Genomic DNA, 10,987 nt, shown 5'->3' with positions numbered 1-10,987 from the left:
TCTCTTGCCTGTTCTCTGTCTATCTGTCTATCTGCCTGTCTCACTCCCAGACAGGCTTTGGCTCTTTCATTGCCCCGCCCATGTCCCGCCCCCAACCTTTTGCACGCGTTCTCTTAGGGGCAAAGCTCGCAGGGTCCTTCCTAGGTACCCTTTTCCCGCGTTTTCACCCTTTCAGGGAGCATGGTCCCCACAGGCTCGGATGTTTGAATACTGAGTCCCCAGTTGGTGGTGCTGTTGGGAGATGATGTAGGGGGTGTGGCCTTGTTGGAAGAGGTGTACTCTTGGTGGTAAGCTTTGAGAATTTAAAGAGGCAGGCCACTTTGAGTGTACTACCTCTGCCTTGTGCTCGAGGTTCAAGGTGTGAGCCTTCAGCTTCTGCTGTGTCTACCATTTGCTGCATATCCCCCTCTCCCCACCCCATGACAGACTCACCACCCCACAACAGTAAGACAAATAATCCCTCCCTTCCATAAGTTGCCTTGGTCACCTGAACTCAGTGATGCTCCTGCCTCAGCTTCTTGAGTACTGGGACCACAGGAATGCATCAGCACACTCAGCTCTAACGTTGTTTTTTTTTTTTTAGTTAAAGTCACAAACCAGTGACATTCCATCTGTTTCTCATGCTGTGTTTTGGGAGGAAATAGAAGGCTCTTAATGGCGTGAATTCCCAGAAGGGCCCCAAATTCTCAAGAGATGCCCCCTTATAGGGCTGGAGAAATTAGATCCGTGGTTAAGAGCGCTTGCTTCTCTGAGTTGGGTTCCCAGCCACCAAGACTGGGTAGCTCACAGCTGCCTGCAACTTGGACTCCAGGGGATCCTGCTCTCTTTTCTGACTCAAGGAAGCTGCGTCCAGGTGCACACACATACACATAATTAAAAAAAAAAAAAAAAAAAAAAGGCCGGGCGGTGGTGGCGCATGCCTTTAATCCCAGCACTCGGGAGGCAGAGGCAGGCGGATCTCTGTGAGTTCGAGGCCAGCCTGGTCTACCAAGTGAGTTCCAGGAAAGGCGCAAAGCTACACAGAGAAACCCTGTCTCGAAAAACCAAAAAAAAAAAAAACTTTAAACAGATGTCCCCTTAGGCTTGGTACGGATCCTAGGACAGGGCTGGAGGAAGACCCCTGTCCCCAGGCAAAGAGCTCGCAGAGAGCTGGGTATGACTGCGTGTCTCCAGAGGCTGAGGCTGCAGGCTGGAGAGCTGGAGGTCAGCCTGGGCTACATAAAGGAGACCGTATCTCAAAAAGCTCAATCTATGCAGTTTTATTTACAGAGGGAGGCCTCTCAGGAAATCCGGAAGGCTGCAAAGGAAAAACTCCCAGGACCTCAGAAGCCCAGCTCCGGTCCCCGGGTAGCAGAGCCCCGCCTCCTGCTCAAGATGTCAGCTTCCCTTCCTCCACAGCGGTACCAACCAGAGGCATAGATGTTCGGCTTCCTCCAAGGCAGGAAGAATCCGGAACCAGCCAAGTCCACGTGTCTGGAAGCAGCCGGGTGGTGGCCAGCTCAGCAGGCGTCTCCATGGCGACACCACGCCCACCTCGATGCGAGGGCTCAGCTGTAAGGCTAGGCTACCTCAGATCCAATGGGCAGAGGCTACCATCCTCATTCAAATCAGAATCTCCACACAGTGGCGTTTGGATTTTTAAGTTTCTTTAATGCCTATTTCCAGGAGGAGCCGGAGTGGTTTAGTAACAGAAAACTCCCATGGATTTCCCACTCCCCGCCCCCTGGGCCCACCGTAGCTGGAGCACACAGGGTTAATGATTTGCTGTATCCACAATGTTTCGTCCAGGCCTTTTTTTTTTTTTTTTAAAGCAAGCTATACATAACAATTTAATAGAACCTGAGAATCTAATTCCAGTATTTTTCAAACTTATCTGTAAGTCTTTCCATTCTGGGGCGATTCATTGTGAAATTAAACAAAATATGAATACTTCAGCTAAATGTCAAGCTAACTATTTATGACATAGTTGCTTCTATAATGCAATTATGAAGGACTGTCAAGAAACTTGTATGTAGAAAAGTTAGTCAAAATACTAACCATAATGTAAAATACGAAGCATTTCTGATTTGCCAGATGGAGAGGCCTTTGAATCATCATTTTCAACTACAATGTCACGGAGCTGAAGGAACCAGTCACCTTGTGAACATAAGGAAAAAAAACACATGCAAATGGATAAAATATTACAACTTTTGTAGACCATCTCTACCTTTAACACTTCTTTTTATTTAAATTTGTTTCTTATTTTATGTGCATTGTTTGTCTATGTGAGGGAGCCAGATCCCCTGGAACTGGAGTTACAGACAGCTGTGAGCCTCCATATGGGTGCTGGGAATCGAACCCCAGTCCCCTGGAATTGTAGCCAGTGCTCGTAACCACTGAGCCATCTCACCAGCCCCCTTTAGCACTTCTAAAGTTTAGAGACTTGGAGTATTCTTACATTAATTGCAAGAAAATTTAAGGGAGAAGATCCTTTGAGATCACAAGTATGAGTCACATGGTTATACAAACCCTGCTGCACTGGGGTGAGAAACACGCATCACATTTACCTTTCTTGTCGGCCACGGAGCAGAGATAACAGCCACCTCTCTAAGAAACCGACCAGATGTGTTTCTGTACGGCAGTAACGTCAGCACTACAGTAACAAGAGCTGCAGTGTCCTTTTGTTATGGTTCCAGAAATCGGGGAAAGAGGTCACGGGAAAAAGAATCAAAACTGTTCCAGCCTAGAAACTACTTGTTGAGTTTCACCGAGGGGCCACCTTCATTTTTACGTAACTATGACGGCATTGTTCAAGCTCAATAAATCAGAAGTCTTAATATTTAAATTTCAACTTGACTTTCATTTATCACAATATTAAGAACCAAAACATAAGATAAAACACAAATGGAAGGGGCTATTAAACCGACTTTGCCAGAATCTCATTATGTAGCCCTGCCTGGCCTGGAACTCACTATGTTACCAGTGGGCCTCAAACTCACAGACATTCACCTGCCTCCACCTCTCAAATGCTGGGATTACAGTCACCACGTCCAACAAAAATGTACAGTTTGGGGAGAAAAAACACCAGGGAATGTAATGCTGGGGCTAAATCCTGTGCTCCAGGAGATGAAGTTGAAAGAAAGGCCTGATGGGGGCTGGAGAGATGGTTCAGAGGTTAAGAGCACTGGCTGCCCTTCCAGGGGACTGGGGTTCGATTCCCAGCATCCACATGGTGGCTCACAACCACTCACAACCATCTGTAATGAGATCTGGCGCCCTCTTCTGGCCTGCAGGCATACATGCAGGCAGAACACTGTATACATAATGAATAAATCACTCTTTAAAAAAAAGAAAGGCCTGATGGTATATTAATAAAGAGAGTCTCTGGGTAAGACTCCACCCAGCTAATCCTGTAACCTGCAAAAAGGAAGCTTATGCAACAAAGGAAAACATCAACAAGTCAAAGCTTAGCGAATGTAAGTCAAAGAAGACGCCAGGTTTTAGCCCAAGCAAGCGGAACTTGGTGGGAGCAGGATTGGAATTGTGGAATCTTCCTCCTCGGTTAACGAAAGCCACTGAGGCCAGGCATGTGGTAGAGTCCCTGCGTGGAGATCCGGAGATGCCATTGCATGAAGCTGTGAAAGTGAAGCCTGGCTTTTGTTGGGGCACCTCCCCAAGATGTTAGGGGCTGCAGAGCCATGGGACGTCTGCAGAGGAGAGTTACGAACAGAATGTGGGAACAGCCCAAGAGAGAGAGAGCTGTTGCTGTCAGCAAAGCTGGAAGGAGTTGGGGGTCCAAAAAGCAACCCTTTCAGCCCTCTGACATCAGACATGGACTTACGGGGTTTGGAGTCTGTCCTGCTGTCCTGCTTTCTTTCTCCGCTATGCCCTTTTCTCCCTTTTGGAATGGTAATGTATATTCTGTGCCTGTATACTGGAAATATGTCATTTGCTTTTGATTTTAATTTTACAGAAGGTTCCAGTTTTTTTTTTTTTTTCAAGTTGGGTTCAAGGACATGAGTGTTTCTCATGTTATTCCAAATTCCTTGGAAATAGCTTCTAATTTATTTTGAGACAGGTTTCTTCAGTATGTAGCCCTGGTTGTCCTGGATCTCACTCTGTAGACCAGGCTGGCCTTGAACTCACAGAGATCCTCCTGCCTCTGCCAGACTTGGTGGTGCATGCCTTTATTCCCAGCATTTGGGAGACAGTCTGATGTTGTGAGTTTGAAGGCAGACTGGTCCAGGTAGTGGGTTCCAGGCCAGCCAGGGCTAGCTACATAGTGAGGTTCTATTTCAAAAAATAAAATAAACCTTCAAAAAAAGAGGGGTGGGGGGATGAGGGGGTGGGAGGGTAGGGTGAGGGGTGGGGCGCCTTAGTGCCGAAGTATTTGCTTAGTAAGCATGCCAGCAGTCCTGGATTCCATCCCTGTCTTCACATACACACAAAATAGTAAAATTATGGGCTGGGACCAGACATGATGGCACATGACTGGAATCCCAGCACAGGAGAGTCAGAGGCTACCGAGGGAATTTAAGGCAACCCTGGGTAACTAAGTGAAACTCTGCTAAATAAATAAATAAATAAATAAATAAATAAATAAATAAATAAATAAATAATGGAGGGCCAGGGGTGTAGCTTATGGGTAGAGCACTAGTCTAGAATTCCCCCCCCCCATTGAAACCGGGGCTGTGGCTAAGATATAGAGTACCTGCCAGAAACCCTCCAGTAAGGGAAAGGTTTATCTTTTTCTCACCTAGAACCAGCTTGCCAATAGCCAGGGTCAAAGGTCCACCTCTCAAGTCTGTCACCCTCTGAGGCACTGCCCATGAGCTGCTAGGTGGGGCTTTGGAGCTGACTGAAGCAGCCTGAAGCAGGTGTTCAGACGGCAGGTCTTGCCATGGGTTCACTTGGGGGCAAGACGGTTCCTTCTGTCTACCTGCCGAGGGCACAAACAGGATGCTCAGGTGCCCCACATGGGGACTTGTGACCTGAACAAATCCCTGTCCCTTTCCCTCTTGAGTAGGGTCTCATGGAGCATGACAGCCTGGGCTGTCCTTCTTATGCAACCAAAGCTGGCCTTGAACTCATGACTTTTCTTCCTCCATCTCCTACCCGGATTACAGGTATATGTCACTACACAGTTTTAAGCTATGTTGAGGACTGAATTTAGGGCTCTGTGTGTAAACTGAACGTTCTGCTAATCGAGCTACATTCCCAGCTCCCACTTCTTTTTCTGTGTTATTGTATGTTTAATTATGTGTATATGTGTAGGTATGTGCATGCATATGTGAATTACAGGCAGTTGTGAGCTTCCTAATGTGGGTGCAGAACACTGAACTCAAGTCCTCTGCAAGAGCAGTATATATTTAACTATTTCATCTGTGAGATTGTATTAATTTTCCTTCTTTTTGAGACAGGATCTCACATATAGCCCTGGCTGGCCTGGAACTCTCTAACTAGACCAGACTGGCCTAGTCCACACTGTCTCAGTGTCTTCAAGTACTGGGATTAAAGGCAGGTACTACCATGGCTAGCTAATTCATTTTTCTGTTGGTGGAGATGGAGCCTCATTAATACTAAGCAAATGCTGTATCAGTGAGCCACACCCCAGCCCCTCACTGGGGGATTCTAGGCAGGGGCTCTACCACTGAGTCACACCCCAGCCCCTCACTGGGGGATTCTAGGCAGGTGCTCTACCACTGAGCCACACCCCAGCCCCTCACTGGGGGATTCTAGGCAGGTACTCTACCACTGAGCCACACCCCAGCCCCTCACTGGGGGATTCTAGGCAGGGGCTCTACCACTGAGCCACACTTCTGCTCCTCACTGGGGGATTCTAGGCAGGTTCTCACCACTGAGCCAGGACCCAACTCAGGAGGTAGATTCTTTCCACTCTGCCATGATTTGGGTCCTGTTTCAACACTGCAGCTGTCCACCTAGCTACATAGAACTTGCTCTTTCCTAAACACCCCCTTCTCCACCTTGTATCCCCTCCAGTCATGAGGGGTTAGCTCCTTCTTTTCTTTTTTTTTTTTTTTTTTTTTTTTTTTTGGTTTTTCGAGACAGGGTTTCTCTGGGTAGCTTTGCGCCTTTCCTGGAGCTCACTTGGTAGCCCAGGCTGGCCTCGAACTCACAGAGATCCGCCTGGCTCTGCCTCCCGAGTGCTGGGATTAAAGGCGTGCGCCACCACCGCCCGGCTAGCTCCTTCTTTTCACCTGAGCTCTCCTGGCTGCGGATCTCCTCCGGGCTGGCCCAATATTACACGACCACTCACTCTTTTGTTCTGTTGAACTGAAGCACCCTGCCTTCTTTAAAGATGGGGAAACTGAGGCCAAGAGGTTAATGTATCACCACACCAGGCTAAGTGAGACCTTGGGTTTTTTTTTTATTTTGAGACAGGGTCTCACTACGTAGCTCAGCTTGCCCCCTGCCCAATCAGCCTGCCAGGTGGTCCGGGAGTGCCTTCAGGAGGCACACTTGAAGTTCTCACTTCAATTGCATGACCCACCCCGCTCCTTGCCTCTTTCAACACAGTCCCTAAGTCAACTCTTCCGTGAAGCCTTCCAGATCCCAGCCCCGCCCCCTTGCATTCTCAAGCTTCTGTGTCTCCTAATATGGAACATTCACGTAAGCCACGCATGGCTGAAACAGAAAAGGGAACACACATAGGTGCCTAGAGCTGAAGCGCGTGTGCGTGAACTCTATTTCCAAGGTCCAAGTCAGCCGTAGGTGGTCAGGGTGGGGAAGAGGAGGTTCCAAAAGTCTTCTCCGCCCGCCCGCTCCCCAGTTTCCGAGCGTCACTAACGCCGGAGAACCGTGAGACCACGTTTGCGGGCCCCGCCCCCAACGCTCCCCCCCCCCACTCCGTTTTTTCCCCCCCACTCGCTCCCGGGGCCCCACCTTCCTGCGCCTGCCCGTACGTACGCCGGCCCCTTTTGTTCGCTCTCCGGCCGCTGCGCTTTCCTGGCGCTCGGCTTCTCTCGGCTGGGCTCGGCTCGCCTTGGCAGGGCTCCACGGGGCTCGGCTCCGCTCCGCTCGGCTCCTCTCGCCTCCGCCCCGTTCGGCTGGGCTCCGCTCCACTCGGCTTCCTCCTGGCTCGGCTCGGCTCCGCTCGGCTCGACTCGGCTCGGCTCCGCCTCGGGGCGCGCAGGCTGAAGAAGCCGGGCTTACTGGATCGGCCCCTCCCTCTGTCCCCTTCTGGCTGTAGATCGTGTGCGAGGAGGCCCGGACTCGGAGCGCAGAGACCGGGTTAGGGGAGCGGCGTGCGAGGACCGGCGCAGCATCCTCGTTTCCGGGGCGCGCGGACCGAGAAGAGGCGAAGGGGTGTCGGGTCCTGGTGGCTTGCTGGAGCTCCAAGGTAGGCGCAGCTCTGGGGACGCGCGCGCGATGGGGGCGCGCGGGCAACAAAGGACGCAGAGTCGCGGGGGGCGGCGGCACCCTAGCCTGGGAAGAAAAGGGGGGTACCATCACCGAGGCATTGTCGCTGCGTGGGCAGGGACAGCGGGCAGGGTCGCCGCCGTTGGTGGGCGTGGGCGGGATGAACCCCAACTTCCTCAAGCCGGAGGGCACGCTGCTGGGATTGGGGGGCGCCCCTGGATTGCACCTCCGGATGGTGCGCACATCCACAGACTGGGGTTCGGGTGTATTTGTTGGGGTTCTCTTTCCAAGAGCAGGTCAGACAGCTGGACGAACTGCAGAGCTCTCGGGGGAGGCTTTCAGGCTCTTGGGGGTAGAGGGGGGGACACAGCCCGGTGGGCGCGGCCATCAGTCCTCATCTCCAGACCTGGCATCTGGGATGAGACACGGAGGCCCCCGCCCCGCCACCTGGGGTCGCCTGATTCGTGCCCTTAGCAAAACTTGATTGGAGAGCCTGGCTTGGAAGAGGAGGGTAAGGGGGAGGCCCAGGCAGGGTGGCTTTCCGCAGGGGTGCCCCCCCAAGCTGGCGCTGGTGGCTGGTGAGGCAGCAGATTTTTTTCCCTCCCCCCAGGGAGGGGCAGTGGCGACGCAGGATGCAGGGCTGAGCCTCCAGGGCCAGCCCGCGTGGACTCTTCAGGCGGGGCCTGTGTGTTTGCCCCCGGGCACACAGGGCTTTGCCACGAGTGCCTCCTCTTAGAGCCAGGTCCAAGCCTGGAAAGGTCGTTGCAGAGGGGACCCCTTAGGGGTAGAGGAGTCACAACACAGGAATGCACCCAGTCTCTGAGATTCCGCTCCTGTCTTCTGGGCTACAAATGGCCGGGGGGTGGGGGTTGGGGTGTTCGAACTAGGAAAGGAATTGGCCTTAATCTTGAAAGGTGCCCCAGACAGAGGGGGGGTGGGGTGGGGGTGGGGCTGGCCTAGGGCTGTGCTCTGAGGAGGAAGTGGGGAGCACCACGTGGGGCTACCTTACCTCTGCTGTGAGAGCCCGAGGTCTCCTCCCCTTCAGTTGTAAATGTAAACAATGAGCCCTTCATTCATAAGGCTGCTGTCACCTGGATTGGCACCACCAGGGGCTGGCAGGTACACAGAACCGGAACCGCTCTGCACAGCCCAGCCCAGCCCGATGCCCCGAATGGGGAGAAGCTGGGGGCACAGACGTGGCACAGCTGGAAGGTGGGGCAGACCCTGAAGGGTGGTTGGGCCCAGTGCCCTGCCCGAGGGTGCTTTTTACATAACAGACCCTGAAGGGTGGTTGAGCCCGGTGCCCTGCCCAAGGGTGCTTTTTACATAGGCAATAGCTCCCACAAAAGCTTCCAAACAGGAGGCATATTGGCTTAGATGGGCAGAGAAAGATTTAGGTTACTGGGGCATTGAAGTTCAAAGCAGAGCCTGTTTGCCAGTTCCTTTCCTGTATACAGTAGGTGCCCACTTTTAGCACAGGACGCATGGGTTTCAGTAGTGCCCTACAAAGGGAGTATGCTGAAGTAGAGGCTCCAGAATGAGAGAGGGGGGTAGAGATAGAGGAGCCCCAAAGGTGGAGGAGGCTTGGAGGAACACACACATATACACACTCCCAGACACTTGGGGGTGGGGTGGGGAATGGCCTCCTCAGAGCTCCAGATCCCCAGCCCTGAGACACATCCTGAGGAGCAGGCGCCGCTGTGCGCTTGGAGGGCTGAGAGTTCAGATGCTGGAGTTTCACATCATGGGTTCAAATCCTTGCTCTGCTACTTACATAGCTATGTGGCTTTGGACAAGATCATGTACCCTTCTGTCTCCATTTCCCCATCAGTAAAATGGGTGTACTTAGGGCATTGCCTCTTAGGGCTTTTGAGAGAATTATGGACCCTAGGACAGAGTGTTTTTGATTTTACTTACTTGTATATTTGGTGGCATGGAGAATTGAACCTAGGACCTCATGCATTCTCTGGCTGAGCCACACCCCCAGCCCCTCACTAGGGAATTCTAGGCAGAGGCTCTACCACTGAGCCACACCCCAACCCCTCACTGGGGGATTCTAGGCAGGTGCTCTACCACTGAGTCACACCCCCAGCCCCTCACTGGGGGATTCTAGGCAGGGGCTCTACCACTGAACCACACCCCAGCCCCTCACTGGGGGGATTCTAGGCAGGGGCTCTACCACTGAGTCATACCCCAGCCCCTCACTGGGGGATTCTAGGCAGGGGCTCTACCACTGAACCACACCCCAGCCCCTCACTGGGGGAGTCTAGGCAGGGGCTCTACCACTGAGCCACACCCCAGCCCCTCACTGGGGGATTCTAGGCAGGTGCTCTACCACTGAGCCACACCCCTGGGGGATTCTAGATAAGAGCTCCACCACTGAGCTGTATTGCCAATGGAAGAGTTTTTTGGCTGCAGGAAGTGACCCTCAGCCTGGGGCAGAAGGAGACTTCTCCCCTGCTCAGGCAGCCCTCTAACCTTCACACAGCCTGGCCTTTTAGACCTGCCCCAGGGCCCTGCTCTTTTCTGCCTCTCTGTCCAGCTGCCTGTTTTCCTTCATTGATGGCAAAGCATCATGAAATGCTCTTATCCCTAAGTCTTCTCTGTCCCCACCTAGAAGACAGACTCAGTGTGATTTCCAGTCCCTCTCTGGTCCTGGATCTGCACAGCTTTGCCCAGAGAGGGGATTCTGCACTTCCACCGAGTAGCTCTTGGGAGAATTTATGCCTTACTACAGGGTTTTTTTTTTGTTTTGTTTTGTTTTTTGTTGTTTTTTTTTTTTTTTTTTTTTTGTTGTTGTTGTTGTTTGTTTTTTGAGACAGGGTTTCTCTGTATAGTTTGGGTGCCTGTCCTGGAACTCACTCTGTAGACCAGGCTGGCCTCGAACTCACAGAGCTCCGCCTGGCTCTGCCTCCCAAGTGCCTCCCAAGAGCCACCCGGCTCTCCTACAGGTTTTTTTAAAAACACATATTAAGTGCTTACTCTGGGCCAGGAATATTTGGTTCTGCACCTCTACCCCCTTTTGAGACCGGGTCTCACTGTGTAGTCCTCATTGGCTTGGAACTTGCTATGTAGCCCAGGCTGGCCTTGAACTCACAGATACCTGCCTGCTTCTGCTTGCTGAGTGCTGGGACTAAAGGCATGCGCCACTGTGCCCAGTGGTTCTGAACTTTGTATATACGTGCATTCATTTGTTGGTTTTCGCAGTATTTTTAAGATTTATTTTTATCTTTATTTATGCATGTCTATGGAACTGTATGCCATGTGTATGCAGGTACAGCATGGAGGCCAGGAGAAGGGTATGTTGTGAGCTGCCTGAGGTGGGTGCTGGGAATGAACCTGGGTCCTCTGAAACAGCAGTAAGAACTCCCAACCCCTGAGCCCTCTCTCCAGCCCCTGCTGTGTTTATTGGAGACAAAGTCTCATGTATCCCAGGCTTGCCTGAGACTTATATAGCCCCGGCCTTGAACTTTTGCCTCTCCTGCCTACATCTCCCAACAGCTGGGATGACAGGTGTGCCACCCCTCCAGGTTTCTATGGTGTTGGGGATCGACTTGGGAGGCGTACGTGTTAGGCCGGCGCTTCACCAAATGAGCCAGAGCACCCGCTCTGTTTTTGTTCGGTTTTG

The 10,987-nt window shown here is 52.0% G+C and overlaps 1 protein-coding gene across 4 annotated transcripts in view; it reads left to right on the top strand.

Annotated features, from left to right (window-relative positions):
- The first annotated feature begins 7,201 nt into the window (after positions 1-7,201).
- Positions 7,202-10,987, top strand: part of Clip2 (CAP-Gly domain containing linker protein 2) — a 62,987-nt gene continuing 59,201 nt past the window's right edge. For all 4 annotated transcript variants that reach the window (XM_042268567.2, XM_006971326.3, XM_042268566.2 and 1 more), the window contains exon 1: positions 7,202-7,339. The gene's annotated coding sequence lies outside the window, so the exon portion shown is untranslated. The remainder of the gene's footprint in view (positions 7,340-10,987) is intronic.

The sequence above is a fragment of the Peromyscus maniculatus genome, chromosome 23 (genome assembly GCF_049852395.1).
Source record: "Peromyscus maniculatus bairdii isolate BWxNUB_F1_BW_parent chromosome 23, HU_Pman_BW_mat_3.1, whole genome shotgun sequence".
Lineage (NCBI taxonomy): Eukaryota > Metazoa > Chordata > Mammalia > Rodentia > Cricetidae > Peromyscus > Peromyscus maniculatus.
This window is presented reverse-complemented; position numbering and strand designations above follow the sequence as displayed.